The sequence below is a fragment of the Erinaceus europaeus genome, chromosome 8 (assembly GCF_950295315.1).
Source record: "Erinaceus europaeus chromosome 8, mEriEur2.1, whole genome shotgun sequence".
Classification (NCBI taxonomy): Eukaryota; Metazoa; Chordata; class Mammalia; order Eulipotyphla; family Erinaceidae; genus Erinaceus; species Erinaceus europaeus.
In genome coordinates, this window is record NC_080169.1 from 10469566 (window position 1) to 10487750 (window position 18185).

Below are 18185 nucleotides of genomic sequence, written 5' to 3' on the forward strand. Positions count from 1 at the left end.
AAAGCTAGAGAAAGCATACAGGGGTGGGGTGTGGGGGTGGGGGATGAGTGGGGGGGGGGGGGAGGTTAGGGACTGCAGGGACCCCGAATGGGCAGGCTTTAGTAATCCTTATTTTGACACTGGAACTGTGTATTTCCTTCCAGATTTTTCGAATTTGAGATGTTGATGTGATAGGTTATTTGTTTTAGGTTGTTCCTGTTTTGGTGTTTCGGAAATGGATTTGTTGAGTCTGGCAGGAGGATTTCAATATCCGTTGCATTTCACATGGATAGTCCACACTCATTGGAATCATTAGTTACTAGCGATTACAGAAGACATAAAACTTGGGCCAGGCAGCGGCGCACCTGGTTAAGCATGCATACTGTAGTGTGCAAGGACCCAGGTTCAAGCCCTTGGTCCCTACCTGCAGGGATGCTCTCTGTCTCTTACCCTACCTGCCCCCTTCCTTCTCAGTTCCTCTCTGTCTCTATCCAATAATAGAAATAAAAATATTAAAAAAAATAAAGAAAGAAATAAGACATAAAAGTTGTCTTGTCAATAGTCATAAAAGATTTCCCAAATTGTTAGTTGTTCACTCTAAGGGATTTACAAGGTGAGACCGCATGGCCTAATGGATAAGGCACCTGACTTTGGGATTTACAAGTTTTGTCAAGGGTTTAACTTCAGCCTTTCACTATTATTTGAGATGGAAGTTTGTAACTACTATATAAATGTTTAAGTTCATTGTCGTCAGAGGTAACGAAGCAACTGTTTTTGTTACTTATATCTTTAAATATTTTAAGCAAAAGTTAAGCAATTCAAATGTGGAACACTAAAAATAAACTCCAGGGGTGCCGAGTGGTGGCACACCTGGTTGAGTGCATATGTTGCAATGTACAAGGACCCAGGTTTGAGCCCCCAGTCCCCACCTGCAGAAGGAAAGCTTTGCTAGTGGTGAAGAGCAGTGTTGCAGGTGTCTCTCTGTCTCTCTCCCTATCTCCCCCTTCCCTCTCAATTTCTGGCTGTCTCTAGCCAATAAATAAATAAAGATTAAATAAATAAGTAAATAAATAAATAAACTCCAGAGCCCCTTGTGGTAAAAACAGATGGAATTGGTTAATGGAATGTACTTCCTTTCCCTGGTATTCTACTCTTGGAGGCCATTAGTATCTCTGGTTTTTGTAGATTTCACTGCTGCCTGCATAGCACCGGACTTTCCTCTGTTCCTGGACTCTGGGTATCTTAGACATACTGATTTGCATGAGTCAACCTGCTTCTTTCCTCACTGTGGATTTGTATTTTATTTATTCTGAGGAAGATTTTCTTGGGTTGATTTACAGTAAATCTCCTTTGCAAGGTAACCGAAGCCTAGAAAATTCCACCGTCTAGGGTTGGCATTTAGAAAAGAAAAGGAAAAAAACAAAACAAAACAGTCTTGCACTTCCCTGTTCTGGTTATTGCAAAGCCTACACTGACAACTCTGAGGAACCTGGCTCCGTCCTTGCACTTAGTGCTACATGCATCTCACCAGGTGTGCCACTGTGCAGTCCCAAGGCTTGCAACGTCCTTCATGTTTGGGAAAACATTCTCATCAACCAAGTGTGCGTGGTACATCCCTGAATAACAGCGTCTTAGAAATCCCTGCCAACTCTGACCATTTCTTGCCACATTCCTATTTCTTTTTTTTAAATCTAGTTTTTTTTCTTTAATTTTTATTTATAAAGTGGAAATATTGACAAGACTATAGGATAAGAGGGGGTACATTTCCACACAATTCCCACTCCCAGAACTCTGTATCCCATCCCTTCCCTTGATAGCTTTCCTATTCTTTATCCCTCTGGGAGTATAGACTCAAAATCATTATGGGATGCAGAAGATGGAAGGTCTGGCTTCTGTAATTGCTTCCCTGCTGAACATGGGTATTGGCAGGCCATACTCCCAGCCTCTCTCTCTCTTTGAGAGGGGGACAGGGGCTCTGGGGAAGCAGGGGCTCCAGGACACATTGATGGGGTCATCTGCCCAGGGAAGTCCGGTTGGTATTATGCTAGCTTCTGGGCCATGTTCCTATTTCATGTACAGATCTGTTACTTTTTATTTTGAAATTAAAGACCCTTCTGAATAAAGTAAAAATAAAAATTATGATTTAGAAGCACTAGTTGCCATCCTCTGAAACAGTCCCTCAAGCCAACAAACTCATTTGAATATTGAAAAATGTAAAATGAACTAAAGTCAAATCTTTTTCTTCGTGATCAACATACTTTTCTCAGCAATGCTAAGAACTATAACCATTGTTTCTACAGTCTGTGCTGCCGGCCTCAGCTAACTATCATTAGTTCAGAGTCAGTCTCCTGTTCAGTTTCAGGATCATGCTCTGGGGATCAGCCTCTTTTTTCTCCATACTGCCCTCCACACTCAGAAGCTGTGGTGACACAGCTAGTGCCTAGGTTTTGGTCTCTTTGCCCTGATTGGGCTTGAGAACTCCTAGACTACAGTCTTTTTTTCTTCTATTTAATATTTTCTTAAATTATTTATTTATTCCCTTTTGTTGCCCTTGTTTTATTGTTGTAGTTGTTGTTGTTATTGATGTCATTGTTGTTGGATAGGACAGAGAGAAATGGAGAGAGGAGGGGAAGACAGAGAAGGGCAGAGAAAGATAGACACCTGCAGACCTGCTTCACCGCCTGTGAAGTGACTCCCTTGAAGGTGGGGAGCCAGGGGCTCGAACTCAGAATCCTTATGCAGGTCCTTGCGCTTTGCACCATGTGTGCTTAACCTGCTGTGCTACCGCCTCACTCTCGACTACAGTCTTTCAAAAACTGTTGCTTCTGTTGCCATTATCATTTCTGCCTTTGTGGGTTCTATCTCTCTTTCTTTCTTCTCTTTTCTTTTCCTTTTATTTTCTATTTTTTTTTTTGCCTCCAGGCTTATTGGTGGGGCTCAGTGCCTGCACTACAAATCCAAGGCACCTGGAGGCCATCTTTTTTCCCATTGTTGTTGCTACTGTTGTTGTTGGATAGGACAAAGAAATCGAGAGAGGGAGAGAGAAAGACACCTGCAGACCTGCTTCACCGCTTGTGAAGCGACCCCCCTTGCAGGTGGGGAGCCGGGGGCTTGAACCGGATCCTTGCTCCCGGTCCTTGCGCTTTGCGCCACGTGCGCTTAATCCTGGGCGCTACTGCCAGGCCCTCAATCTCCTTTACTTTTTTCTTTACAAACATTTATTTTCAAATTTTATTTATTTTATTTTTTTCTCTACAAACATTTTATTTCTTCTCTATGGACATTTTGGAAGTTCATGGATATTTGCTTTATTAGGACCTTATAATAAATAGATAGTGTTGATTTGTTTTGTGTTTCCAGGGTGGGGGAGGGGGACTCCTTAGGGTTTCTTCACAAAGTTTAGACATTGGGGGATTTGCAAAAGTACAGATAAAAAAAATAATAATAATAACCTCAACATCAAGAACCAAAGGGAGGTGATATATACTTTTCTCTCCCATCCATAATTTCATGATTAAAATAGAACAAAGTTTTGTTATTGGCACTTTGTTAGGTTGATTTAATTAACTTTTCCAGCCATTATGTGCTGCAATTTGTTCCAGATTGGGAGCCTTCCAGCCAAACCACGTACATTCCATAGCATGCCCTTACAGATCTGTTTTCTTACTTTTCTCAGCAGAGTAGCTACTCCTAGAATAACACTCACATAGAGTTTTGTTCAAACACACACATTTACAAATGAACAAAAGGTATGTCCCAAAAACCTTGAACAGCATTTTAAGAAAGCACTTGCCTGAAATTTAAAAACACCAAGTGCAAAAATTGCTCTGAATTTATGTGTGTGTGGGGGGGGAAGAGGCCAATCTGATTTTCAGAATATTTTAGAGGCTCTGTCAACATATGAAGCTTTCAGTACTCTTAACTTGTGACCACAGTGTGTGTGGTTTTGTGTTCTAATCTGATTTTTAAGATATTGTGTTATTTATTAAACACAAGTGACAAAAGAACGAACGCTTAGTTTTTTGAATATCAAGTACAACTTGCAAGCCAACTGATCATTTTTGGTAGCTAACATAGTGTCTTTCACATTAGATGTCATTGTTTACTTTAAAATCTCCCAATCTGATCATATGCTAACGCTGTTAGCAAGTACCTTCTGTATCTTATTCATTACTGATATTGATTTATTGATCTCTAACCCATCATCCATTTTTTATAAATCAGTACAGTTTGAAAACTCTAGATATTCCAGTGCTTAAGCCAGGCTCAGGCTTTACAGTTACAGTTGACTTCAGTGATTCAGAAATACAGAATTTTCAATTTGAAGTCTTCTGACTTTTCCTTTCTTCCCTCCTTCCTCCCTCCTCTCTTTCTTTCTTTTCTTCCTTCCCTTCTTCCTTCCTTTCCCCCTTCCTTCCTTCCTTCCTTCCTTCCTTCCTTCCTTCCTTCCTTCCTTCCTTCCTTCCTTCCTTCCTTCCTTTCTTTCTTTCTTTCTTTCTTTCTTTCTTTCTTTCTTTCTTTCTTTCTTTCTCTTTTTTCTACCAGACTACTGCTTAGTTCTGGAGTATGGTGGTGCTGGCTATTGAACCCAGGGCATTTGTTATCTCAGGCGTAAAAGTCTTTTTGCCTAACTATTATGCTATCTCCCCAGCCCTTACCTGTGAATTTTTTCTTTCCCCCCAAAGGAGTAAGCTGATATTTCTTACTCCTTGTTTTTTAAAGCAAATATCCAAGGATATTTTTATTCCTTGCTTTTTTTTTTTTTAAAACAGAAAGGCTAATGGTAAATGAGGCTCTTTTATTGGATTTGATAGTTATTGGGAGCATACCTTAAAGTGATAGAAAGCAGAAATTATTATCCTAATGGTGATGCAATATGAAACTAAAGTTGATAGATTAATAATGGAGAGGAAGTTTCCTGTTCACTTTGATTCTTTCAAAAAGAAGGGTTTGGTTTTCTACTTAAAAAAAAAAAACTCTTCAAGGCTTGGGACGGAAAATTTTGGCTTGTAAATATAGAAGGAAAAGTTTTTTCCTTTAAGTTTTGAATATTTTGTAGCTGTGAGATTTTTTTCTTCTTCTTTTTTCAAACTGTCAGATGCTTCAGTTTTGTTGAGAGTTTGAAATTTAGCAGCTGTTCTGTGCCAGGGTTCTTGTCTACTAGACCTTTTTTTTTTTTTTGCCTCCAGGGTTATTGCTGGGGCTCAGTGCCTGCACCATGAATCCACTGCTCCTGGAGGCCATTATTGCCCCTTTTGTTGCCCTTGTTGTTGTAGCCTTGTTGTGGTTATTATTGTTGTTGTTGTCGTTCGTTGTTGTATAGGACATAGAGAAATGGACAGAGGAGGGGAAGACAGAGAGGGGGAGAGAAAGACAGACACCTATGAAATGACTCCCCTGCAGATGGGGAGCCATGGGCATGATCCGGAATCCTTACACCCATCTTTGCACTTTACACCACATGCACTTAACCCGTTGCGCTACCGCCTGACCCCCTACTGAACCTTTTTCTGATTGTCAGATTCTATCTATATGCTGAATTATGCTCAGAAATAACCAAGCAGTGTGTAAGATATATGCAGATAAGGAAAAGGATCATTAGGTAAACATCACATTTTGTAAGAGTGCTGAATTAAAGTACCCGGTGGTTTTGGGATCTTAAAGCTTGAGTCTTAAGTTTTGACATCAAAGACAAACTTTCAGGATGACCCAGTTCTCAAAGTCTCCTTTTCCTCCATTTGTTCAGCAAGATAATAATTAGACCCACTGACTTCCCAGGGTGTCTGTGAGAGTTAAGTGAGGTAATTCCTGTAGCCTTCTATGTGTCTCCTGTGAGAGAAGAAATTGGCAGACATCAGTCATCGCTACTAAGACAAAACATGAAGATATACAAGATGATATGAATCCTAAATAAAAAGGTTGCATTTCTGGGAAAATGCACACCAGTTTTAAAATTAAAGTAAAAGTGTTGGGCAAATACAGTTTTCAGCTCTGCAGGAATCTCAAAAACCAGTTTATTTCACAAGTCTCAAATGTCATCAAGTGTGCACATTTTCAGTGATAAAATAAATATTTGTACACCTTTTAAAAATATTAATTCTAAGAAAACTTGTTTTGATTTTTTTCAAATCTTGAAAACTAATATTAATGATTTAACATTAGAAACTAGCTTTTCTTGATACTTTCCTGGGGTAACTTGTTTCTTTGCATCTGTTTTTTTTTTTTTCTTTTTTTCTTGTTTTAAACAAAGCATTACTCAGCTCTACTTTATGGTGTATGTGTGGGGGGGGTGGGGGGGAATTTTCTTCTTCTTTTTTTTAACCAGGGCACTGCTCAGCTCTGGCTTATGGTGCTGTGGGGGGAGGAGGGGACTGAATCTGGGATTTTGGAACCTCAGGCATGAGAGTCTTTGCATAAATAACCATTATGCTATCTACCCCTAGCCCCAGCAAGGTTTTTTGTTCTGTTTTGTGTTTTGTATGGCTTATTATTTTTATTTTTGCCAGAGTACTGATCAGCTTTGGCTTATGGTGGTGCAGGGGACTGAACCTGGGACTATGGAGCCTCAGACATGAAAGTCTCTTTGCATAACCATTATGCTATCTTCCCAGCCCTCCTTGCAATTTCATCATGCTTATTTTTCAGGCATTGTGTACTGCAATAATGTTAATTTGTATTCCTTGTTAAAAAGCATTCACACATTTAAGACTAAATAACTCATGATGAGTAATCTTACTTGTATCAGATTTTCATAAATTGTATTTTCTAGAGTTCCCAATTCAAATGTCTTCTAATTCTGACAACCTCTGTATTCATATTTGGGCTACTTAGCCAAAATATCGCTTTTCCTGTGGTCACCCAGGCTTGAAACCTTGCTGCCACCTTTGACCCCTTGTTCTCTCAAGCTTCCTGTGTCCCAGTAGTTTTGAGGTCTTGTTAGGTTTTTCTCTATCATGATTTGTCCACACATTCCTTTAGCACCACACTATTTACAAGCTCCCTACTTTTGCCTTGACCATTAAGGTAGTAACCTTCTATCTAACCACCTTGTCTTTGGTTTCTGGTTTTCCTCATTCATGGAACTTGCTCCTGTCAAAATAATCTTCTTACACTTTTTTTTTCTATTTATGCCACACTCCTCTCTAACTTTCTGAGGTCCCCAGCTGATCGAATAATAAAAGTTCAGAGACTTTTGCTTAATACTTTAAAAGATGTCTTCCAGAATCCCCACTTAACCTGACTTTGCAGTCTGATCGGTTACTATTATACAATCTACCCATAACCTGTACTTTAGTGAAATTGAAGAACTCTTTGTCTTTGTGCATGTTCTTTGTCCACAACATGAGTATTTTTAAAAATATCAGTGCAGGTTTACTTTCTTCTCACAAGGAAATGGGTCCACAGTTTCTTCCTTTGACCATAAAATCTTTTTTTTTTTCTCTTTCAAGGAACTACAGAGCAGTACTTGATCTTTTTCTAGTTTATTTGTTTTTATTTTTAAATAACAAGTATTTTAGGAACAGGTTTAGATTTAAAAAAGAAAAATTGAAAGGGGTCAGGTGGTGATGCATCTGGTTGATCGCACATGTTATAGTGCACAAGGACCTGGGTTCGAGCCCCCCTGGTCCCTTCCTGCAGGGGTAAAGCTTTGAGAGTGGTGAAGTAGGACTGTAGGTGTCTCTGTCTCTCTTCCTTTATATCACCTCCCTTCCCTCTCGATTTCTCTCTGTCTCTATCCAATAAATTAATAAAGATAATTAAATTTGGGAGTAGGGCAGTAGTGCAGTGGGGTTAGCGCATGTGGCATGAAGTGCAAAGACCAGAGTAAGGATCCCGGTTGGAGCCCCCGGCTCCTCACCTGCAGGGGAGCCGCTTCACAGGCGGTGAAGCAGGTCTGCAGGTGTCTATCTTTTTCTCCCCCTCTCTGTCTTCCCCTCCTCTCTCTAATTCTCTCTGTCCTATCTACCAACGACAGCATCAATAACAACAACAATAAATACAACAACAGTAAAAAAACATACAAGGGCAACAAAAGGGAAAATAAATAAAATATGAAAGAGATAGTTAAATTTAACAAATTGAACATATATTACAAAAATTGATACACATTGACTTTCTCTATAACCTACACATAATTCTTCCTATTATTAACATCTTGCCTCGGTCTGGCACTAATATAGGTACATTACTGTTCCCTTAACTATGTTGTTCTCATTAGGGGGCAACCTTATAGTATATATTCTGTAGCTTTTGACAGCTCTGTCATGTCAACTGTCCACCATTACAATACTATACAAAATAACTATAGTGCTATAAACGTTTCTACACTTTATCTATTCATCTTCCCCTGCCACTTCGTAACACGTGATTTTCACATTCCTTTAAACTTTGTGGGAATAGCATGTCTCATCCCTTTCCCCCACCCTAACTCTTCATTCAGTGCTTTGTGCCAGGTGGCTGTAGTCAATACGGAATAAACCTAAGCAGGACACTGGACTGTCAGAACTGTACTTGACTCAGTAAGGGCAAGGGGCATGTGGGCATGTGGGCATGTGGGCATGTGGGCATGGGTAACACAGCAGTAGTGTTGCTGCCAGAATTTGAGCCCTGGTTATAATACTTTAATTGCTATGGAATCTCAAATGAGTTACTTCACTTATCTGAAACTAGCAGAGTAAGTACCCAAACTTATAAGCTGTTATTAGTAGCAGTGATAGTCTCTTCTGGATATAATTTGGCAGGGTTAATTTATTGACCTATTTCATCTCCCTTCTTATTTATTTATTTATTTATTTATTTATTTATTTATTTTTGCCTCCAGTCATTGGGGCTCAGTGTTGGCACTACAAATCCACCACCTCTGGATTCGGAGATTTTAAAAAAGAGAAATTGAAAGGGGCCGGGTGGTGGTGCACCTGGTTGAATGCACATTTTGCAGTGTACAAGAACCTGGGTTCGTGCCCCTGGTCCCCACCTGCAAGGGTAAAGCTTTGAGAGTGGTGAAGTAGGACTGTAGGTCTCTCTCTGTCTCTCTCCCTTTATATCACCTCCCTTCCCTCTTGATTTCTCTCTGTCTCTATCCAATAATTTTTCCCCCTCCTTTTTGATAGGACAGAGAGAAATTGAGAGAGGAGGAGGAGGAGAGAAAGATAGACACCTGCAGACCTGCTTCACCTCTCGTGAAGCATTCCCCTTTGCAGGTGGGGAGCAGAGGCTCGAACCCTGGTACTTGTGCTTATCCTCGTGCATAGTACTATGGTGCTAAACTGGGTGAGCCACCACCCAGCACCCCTTCATCTTCCTTCTTACACCACAGTGTTGCTTGCTGATGAATTATGCATGGTTAACTTTAAAATGATTGAAAGAGTTAGAGTATTGCCTAATAGGACATCCTTAAAAATGTCTTCCCCGGATACTTGCTGATAGAGGAGCTGACATTCAGAAACAGCACCTCAGATCACTGGTCTTGAAATAAGTACCAGTTTTGGTTTAAGGAATCCAATGCATCTCATTCATAAATATACAAATTAGGAATTCTGTGTTACTCTGCTCTGTGGCCAAGACTCTTTTTTTCTTGTGTGGAGTCATTGGATTTTGATTCTGCAAAAAGTGGAATTTGTGGGGGCCAGGTGGTAGCGCAGCGGGTTAAGCACCCATGGTCCGAAGCATAAGGACCGGAGTAAGGATCCCGGTTTGAGCTCCCGGCTCCCCACCTGCAGGGGAGTCCCTTCACGGGTGGTGAAGCAGGTCTGCAAGTGTCTGTCTCTGCCCCTCTCTTGTGTTCCCCTCCTCTCTCGATTTCTTTCTGTCCTATCCAACAACAATTACAGCTATAACAACAATAATAATAATGATAACAAGGGCAACAAAAGGAAAAAAATAGCCTTCAGGAGCAGTGGATTTGTAGTGCAGGCACTGAGCCCAGTGATAGCCCTGGAGGCAAAACTATTTTTGAAAAAGGTAGAATGTGTGGGGGAATAGAAAAGATAGCACAGAAGTTGAGGCAGCAGACTTTCATGTTTAGTCTTCCGAGGTCTCAAGTTTAATCCCTGGTGCCACCATAAACCAAAGCTGAGCAGTTGCTGTGGTTAAAAAAAATCATAAATTTTGTATGTTGAAATTAATCAGTAATAAATGTCAATCCCTACTCATAGTTTAAGTCTCAATATATTGCATTTTTCTTGTGGAAAGTGTTTGGGTTGGGGGGCTGGGTGGTGGTGCTTCTGGTTGAGCGCACATGCTACAGTGGGCAAGGACCTGGGTTCGAGCCCTCTAGTCCCCACCTGCAGGGGGAAAGCTTCATGAGCGGTGGAGGAGAGCTACAGGTGTCTTTCTCTCTCTCTCTCTCTCCCCCCTTCCTCTCCCTCTCCCTCTTCCTCTCCCCCTCTCTTCCTCTCTCTCTCCCTCTCTCTCTCCATCTCCCTCTCCTTCCCCCTCTCCCTCTCTCTCTGTATCTCCCCCTTTGTCTCAATTTCTGGCTATCTCTCTATCCAACAAAGACAATAAATTCTTCTTTTTTTTTTGCCTCCAGGGTTATCGCTGGGGCACAGTGCCTGTACTACAAATTCACTGCTCCTGGAGTCTATTTTTCTTTTTGTTGCACTTGTTTATCGTTGTTATTGTTATTGCTGTTGTTGTCGGATAAGACAGAGAGAAATGGAGAGATGAGGGGAAGACAAGAGAGGGGGAGAGAAAGACACCTGCAGACCTGCTTCACTGAAACCCCCTCCCCTGCACGTGGGGAACCGGGGGCTCTAACTGTGGTCCTTGTGCTTTGCGCCATGTGTGCTTAAACCCACTGCACTACTGCCCGGCCCCCTAATTTTTTTTTAAAGAAAGTGTTTGGGTCGCTTTTGATTACTTATGGTCAAAGGACGTGGGGTTTCCAAATTTCTGGAAACAAACTAGTAAGAATCAGCAATAGTAATTGAAGAGGAGAAGCATGGGGTCAAAATGGTGCTTGTAGCAGAATAATTTTTCTCTGGAGAGGCAGGGGTATCTGATTATATAGCTGAATGCTACAAGATGCTGGGCAGAGGAAGGGTACTTCAAGACTCCTAGACAGAGAAGGATACAGGATAATGGAGAAGGCAGAACCTTTCCATTATTTTGTTTGCATGGAAATTTTTTCAAACACAAATGCTGTTATTATTATTATTTGCCACCAGGGTTGTTGGTTTACTGGTTTTCAGTGGCTATAGGCTACCACTCTTCCTGGTGGCCATTTTTTGTTTTCTGTTATTTTCCCTTTTTTATATATCAAGGTGAAAGACACACAGAGAGATACAGAGAAGAGAGGAGCCTACAGCACGCCCTAACCCTTGTGAAGTTCAACCCCTGCAATCAGGGACTCGGGGCTTGAATCCATGTCCTGGTGCATAGCAGCGTGTGGACCAAGTGAACCACCATCCATCCTCTGCTGCTTTTTTTATTTTTAAAATGTACACACAGTTTGAGTCATTCTCTTAAGAAATTATTTTCAGGGAGAAGAGAAAGAGAGAGAGAGAGACCAGAGCCCTGCTCAACTTTAGCATCTGCTAGTGCCTGAGATTGGACTTTGACTTCTGGGCCCACAGATATGTGAGGCCTATATGTGAGGCCTATACTTGAACACTGCTCTATCTCCTTGGTTCTAATTCACTCTTTTTTGATCATTGATTCTGAGTTTGGACAAACCTTTGTAGTCATATAACCAGAAGTTTCAGTATCTCACCAAATTCTGACAGCTACCTGTTTTTTTAAACTCAGCTTTGTCATGCATACCATATGAACTACCAATAATAACCGAAAGTATTTGAAATGTAGTAGGTATTTGAAATTATGTTTGTTTGTTTGTTTCTTTCTTTCTTTCTTTCTTTCTTTCTTTTTCTTTTTAACAAATCCGTGGTATATTTTAGGTTCCCATCAGCAAATCTTACTGTTTTTTGTTTCTATTTAAAAATTTCTTATTGAGTTTGTAGTAAGACTAATTATGTTCTTGAAAATGTTCAGAAACATATAGCCTAGTATCTGCCAGTCTGAGCCTTTTTTTTTTAACTGTCCAGTCAATGCCATATTTTCATTTAGGTCAATTAAAAGTGTCATTGCATATTTAAAACTACAAAACACCCATATTTAAGAGGTTTTTCTTATACTATGAATTAATTGTGAGAGGGTTGAAATCAGAACATTTAATGCAACTGTAACTTAAAGGAAGAAAACCAAAGTCTTTGTCAAGCCTGTCTTTCTCACTATCTTTTGGTTTTTCCTTTCACTTTAAGAGATAGCACTTTGTCTCACATAGGGGGACATTTTTATATAAAAATACTTCATCTCAGGGAGGGGACATTTTTTTAATATAAAAGTTATTCTTACTATGACTTTAGCTGCTGATTTTTTTTTCTTTTTCTTGCCACCGCGACCCCCTCCCCCCGACTCTTTCCTCTTCTTGGTATCTTTCTTTCTTTCTTCTTCTTCTTCCTTTTTTTTTTTTTATTTCCCCTTTAGTTGTAGAAAGTTGAGTTCCATCCCAATTATTAAATCTTAGAAGACCATTCCCACATGGTTCCGTAAATGGTAGCTTCATCCCGGGTTCTTTCATCTCTTCCCCTGCTCTCTGGCTTGACAGTTGAAAAGGTCTGACTGTGCCATACAATGGTTTGATTGGTTTCTCTGGGGGAGACTTTTCCCTGCCTCATCATTCGCCAGGCAGGTGGACCAGAAAGTCTCTTGATTCTTTTGTTGCCTCTCAAAGTCTGAGGTCTTTGACTGAATAAATCCTCCGTCATGGGATAATTTGCTAAAAGGAGACTGAAAGATGTGAGAGAAAAGCCTCACGACTTGGGAGCTTGCATTAATGAAATAACGGGGCCTTGGAGTTTGCAATTGAAAAATCACCAGGAATGCAATGGGTGGAGACTGGCTTCTTTTATTTCCCATAATCAACTTTACTTTATATCATTTAAAGAACACCCATCCCTTTGCTTGCCTGCCTGCCTGAGTGTGTTTGCATTTGTACCCGTGTTTAAGGGACAGCTCCGTCCCTCTGAAAAGCCTTTTTGGGCGCTGTGTCTAGTTAGTCATTAGATTATTACTAGTGGATGGAAAGAATTCCATATGACAGGACTAAGGTTGAGTTAACACAGGGCGAAAAGTAATTTACAGATAGGCTGTCCCCAGCCATCTTTGTAGCCCCTGATAAGGTTTCATTTCAGAATGGATAGGCGACATTTCCACTTACGGGCCCATTCTGCGACACCTGTGATAACAGCTTCTGGATCCTAATTGAAATTGGTTTCAAAATGGATTTTCACTTTTCTCTGTCTGTGGAAAATATTGAATGGACTCAGAACTGCCACAGAGAACCCCAGACCTTGGAAAATGGAGCAGGAAGTCAGGATCATCTTTCATAACAGTGTCGATGATATGACAGTTTTGTTATCTGTCTTATTAATGAAATCATTGATCACCTGATGAAGAAGATAATAAACTACGTTGCACTACTGTTCATGGAGTTCAGTTAGATTTGTGTTACAGTAAAGGGGGTGGAAACAACAATAATGGAACTGAAGTAGTAAAGGACAATTAAAACTTTTCTTTCCCCAGGTGGCCATTTTTGAGCTGGGTAACTGCAGTTCAAGATCTGAAATGACCGAAGTCAACAGTATATTAAAAGACTGTGTTTTTGACCAATGCAGAGTATACATTTTTAATAAAGGCCTATTAAGATTCAGAAGTAGAAGGGGGAAGTTATGGATTAAGTGCTTTGTAATGGGGAGAATTGGGGGGGGGGGAATCCATAGATCCCCCTCCTTCCCCTGTGGTGAAGGGATTTGGGGGCTCATCCTGCCCAGGGTGAGTGAGCAAAGAGGAGCAATCTGAGAGAAAAGTAGTTTATTGTCCTCAGAGCCCTTTGGAAATCCTAGTTAGATGGGAATTAGGTTTGGATTTAAAGAGGTACCTGTATTGTTTGGTGTTGGATTATTTGCTCTGGAATGTGCTCTGGGTCCTGCCCCGAGGAGGGGGGAGAGAAGCTAATGACTTCTCATGTTTCATGGTGAATTGTATTCCTAGGTGTCTCTTCATTCTCAGTGCCAGCAAGGATCAATCCAGTCCCATCAGAGCTTGAAAAGGGAGCTGTGATCAAAGCCTCTAATGATGTCACTGATCTCTGGTGATTGATTAGGAACAGAAGTTCTGGAGAATTCTGCCTTTCCTTATAATTTCATCAAATTCATTAGTGTCTCATATTAGGGTAACTGACTTTTAATTTGCACAAATACAATAATGAATGTGTTGGAAATATTTAGTTTTCCACCAGACAGGACTGTTTTTTAATCGATTAGAGTCATGCCTGCATTTTATTGGTGAACTTTTTTTAAGGATACAAAAACTAGATGTCTGTATATGAATTGAGGCAATTATTTTGGAGTTGCTATCTATACGTTGGTGCAGTATTTGAGGCGTACTATGTTTACATTGTTTCCAGAACATTTTATCATATATAGGTATTTACATGTTAACTAATCATTGCGTTTATTTAAGCAGTTTTTTTTTTTTCTTCAGAAATTCAGGACTTTAAAAATATTTTCTAGTCATCTGTAAGGGATAGTTTAACATTTTGTCCTTGCTGTTCAGAAATAAAACCAAATGTGTTCCATGCCAAGAAGTGACAAATCTTACAACTGAAAAGTAATGAAGATAAGCCAAGAGAGTGTAGTAGACCTCTTTCTGGGAATCACTCTTCAATGCACTATACTTTTTGGATTAGATCTACTTATGTTAGGGATAGATTGTAAAAGCATTGAGGGGGAAAAAAAATAAAACTTTGTTTTGAAAAACACTCCACACTAAGAGAGGTTTTTATGGAAAACGAGGAATGCACATTCTCATTAAAGTCACTACTACTTTCTCAGTTCCATGGTGGTTTTCAAGGACTTTGCTTCATGTTTGCTTGTGGCTAATTCCTTTTCATTGGGAACTTCATTTTGAGACATCGTGATAAATGGAATTGTAGTCTAGGGTGAGTAACTGAAGTAAAGAGATCACGCAAATAAGTCTTTGGGAGAAGTTGGTCAGGCAATTATAAATACTAAGCTCTAGTGGATGTCAAAAACTTCCATTCCACAGAATATTTCCCTTTTATTGGCAGTGATAAGAAGAAAAATAATCCCAGACATACCCCATGCCAACTTCTGGAAAGAATAGTGCAGTGACATGGGTGATATAATAGAACCACCAGCAATGCAGACATTATCTTCTAGAATATGAATTAAATATTCAAAGACTTCTTCCAAGCATTTAAAAACCAGAAAAAAACACAGTGATCCATTTCACATTAAGTTTAAATCAAATCTCTCTTAAAGAATGAATATTTCTAAGCTTATTTTCAAACCCTGGCAAGTTTTAAGCTAGTAGAAAAGTTTCTTTCCTATAAATGTTGACAGCAGTTCCGGTGGGGGCTAACAATGTTTTATAAATAGAGTTTACTTAGCAAAACCATATGTATGTCTAGTGAAATAACCTCACATTTATTTACGTTTTGATTTATAGAAAACATGTGCCCCTTGACAAAGCCTTTGGGCTCTTTTCCGCAATTAAAAAGAATCATGCTTGAAAAAAAAAAGCTACCAACTTAATGGGAGATTTTTTTTCATATAAATTCAAAGCATTTTCTTTGATCAGCTTCACACAACTTGAAAATATTTTCATCTATCAGTTTGACCCAAGAAACTGGGTGAACTGAATAAAAAAAAAAGAGATAGATGCTCATTAGCATATAAATAACATACTTTTTTATATGTAGAAGTATACTGGTACATGTCAGGATATATATGTATATTGGCTGAGCATTGGGAAATCCAGGGATTAAAAATGATGGGAAGTATGACAGTGGCAGTTCATACAGTGTTGCAACAGGAAAATTTTAATTTTTGCTTGTTCTTGCTGGTGTTGAGTGAAGGAATATCACAGGGTAATCCTGTGTGGTTCCTTCAGTCAGGCCTCCTCTTGAGGTTCAGAGCTAGGCCTTCATAAAAGAGAGGGATCAGAAGACTATTTCGAAGTCTCTTATCCTGTCCTTTTTTTTTCTTTTCCTTTCTTTCTTTCTTTCTTTCTTTTTTTCTTTCTTTTTTGAGAAAAAGACTATCAATAATTTAAAAATAGGTGCCACTTGTTTATGACACTTTTAGAAAGTTCAAGAACGGGAGTGGGTTGTAGACAAGAAAACCTCTTTCATATTTAGAAACAAAGTGGTTAGGGCGGGGTGGTGGCACACCTGGTTATGAGCACTTAGTACCGTGACCCGACTCCGTGCAAGCATTAGGGGTCTTGCGCCCCTCGCAGCAGGGGCGCTTCAGTAGAGGTGAAGTAGGCCTGTAGGTTTCTCTCTCTCTCTCTCCCCCTTTATATCCCCCTCCCATCTCAAGTTTGTCCTATCAAATAAAATAGAAAACAAAATGTTTTTAATGAAAAAAAACAGGCAGCTGGAGCAGTAGATTCATAACGCCAGGGTCTGCACACACATTCCCATGTGTAAGGACCCGGGTTTGAGCCTCTATCTACCATGAATGGCAAAGCAAGTGCTGCGGGTTTCCTTTTCTTTCTCCTTATTTATCTTCCCTTCCCTCTCAAAATTCTGTCTATCCGACAAAGAGAGAGAGAGAAAGAAAGAAAGAGAGAGAAAGGAATGGGGGGAGGGAGGGAGGAAGTAGGAGCAATGGACTAATTGTACAGGCACCAAGTCCCAGTGAGAACCCTAGTGGCAGTTAAGAAATAACAATAAAAGTGAAAGTTTAAAAAATAGATTCCGTGTACGTAAGAGGAACTTGACGTGAACTCTTTAAATTCATCTTAAGTACAGAAAGGGAAATACACTACCCTCTTTACATAATTTGTATCAACCATACTCATGACCTATTTTTTCCTAAGCCACAAAGCATCATGACTTGTCCAACAACACGTATGTATCCATGTAAGGATAAAGACCTTACATGGGGGGGGGGGGGCAGGGAAGTTGGACAGTAGCACAGCGGGTTAAGAGCACATAGTGCAAAGTGCAAGGACCGGCTTTAGGATCCCAGTTCAAGCCCCCGGATCCCCACCTGCAAGGGGAGTCGCTTCACAAGTGGTGAAGCAGGTCTGCTGGTGTCTTTCTCTCTCCCTCTCTCTGTCTTCCCCTTCTCTCTCCATTTCTCTCTGTCCTATCCAACATCAACGGCATCAATAACAACAGTAATAATAACCACCACAACAATAAAACAACAAGGGCAACAAAAGGGGGAGAAAAAAAAGAAAAAAAAAAAACCACTGAGTATTTTGTTTAGACCAATATATGAGGCACACTGTTAAGGCAACATAATCCTGGATATTTTGGTGGGTAGCTTAGAGATAAAAGTTTTAGGTGCAAACCCAGGGGGAGCTTCTCATGTAGATTTGATGGGATGGCTCACAATTACATGTAATTCCTGCAAAAGCAGTTGTGAAACTACTTTTTTTCTTGTGAAACTTGAGACCTGTATGTCCTGGATGTAGGCACAGGCGTAACATTCATTTCCCACCTACCTTTCTGTGCTCATCTGTCTGGGGTCCATGGGACTGTGTTTGGGACTGAAGGAATATTTGACTTTTTTGTGTGACTAACTCTTTCCAGCCCACAGCCCTATTGGAAACTTCTTGAAGAGCCTCATAGAACGCTCTGCATGCTTTCCTATTTGGCATCTGGTTTTATGTAGTTACATTTCATCATGGCTTCACTGAGGGCTTTTTGCAAATTTCTTTGAAGCTAATTTAGTTGCTTTAAACTCTTTGGAGTAGGGGGGGAAAAAAAGGAAGAAACAAAACCAAGAGTACAATAAACTTTGATTACCAGGCTCTTAAACATTGAACCTCTCCAGGAACCTATATTTGTAATTATTTTTTGAGAGTGGAATTTCTGGGCGGAATCTGGGAACACTGTTACTGTTTCTATTTAGATATGACAGAGGGAAGGTTTTTAGCAAAGGCCAGAGGCACCTTGAGGAGATGCCTTACCAGTTTAAGATGAAAACAGTAAAGGATAACTAAAATAATGATTTTAGAAAGCAGTTTAGTGACAGTGAAAGACACAAGACCATGAGGAATGAAGGCTGCTTCCCACAACCTGATACTTTCAAACTATCTATATGACTCTCTTTTTTTCTTTTTTGGTTTAAACAACACAAGGTTTATTAGGGTGAAACAGGTAAAAG

The 18185-nt window shown here is 40.0% G+C and overlaps 1 protein-coding gene across 5 annotated transcripts in view; it reads left to right on the top strand.

The window, feature by feature from the left end:
• Positions 1 to 18185, top strand: part of LOC132539862 (transcriptional activator GLI3-like) — a 165139-nt gene that overhangs the window by 16524 nt on the left and 130430 nt on the right. The window lies entirely within an intron of this gene.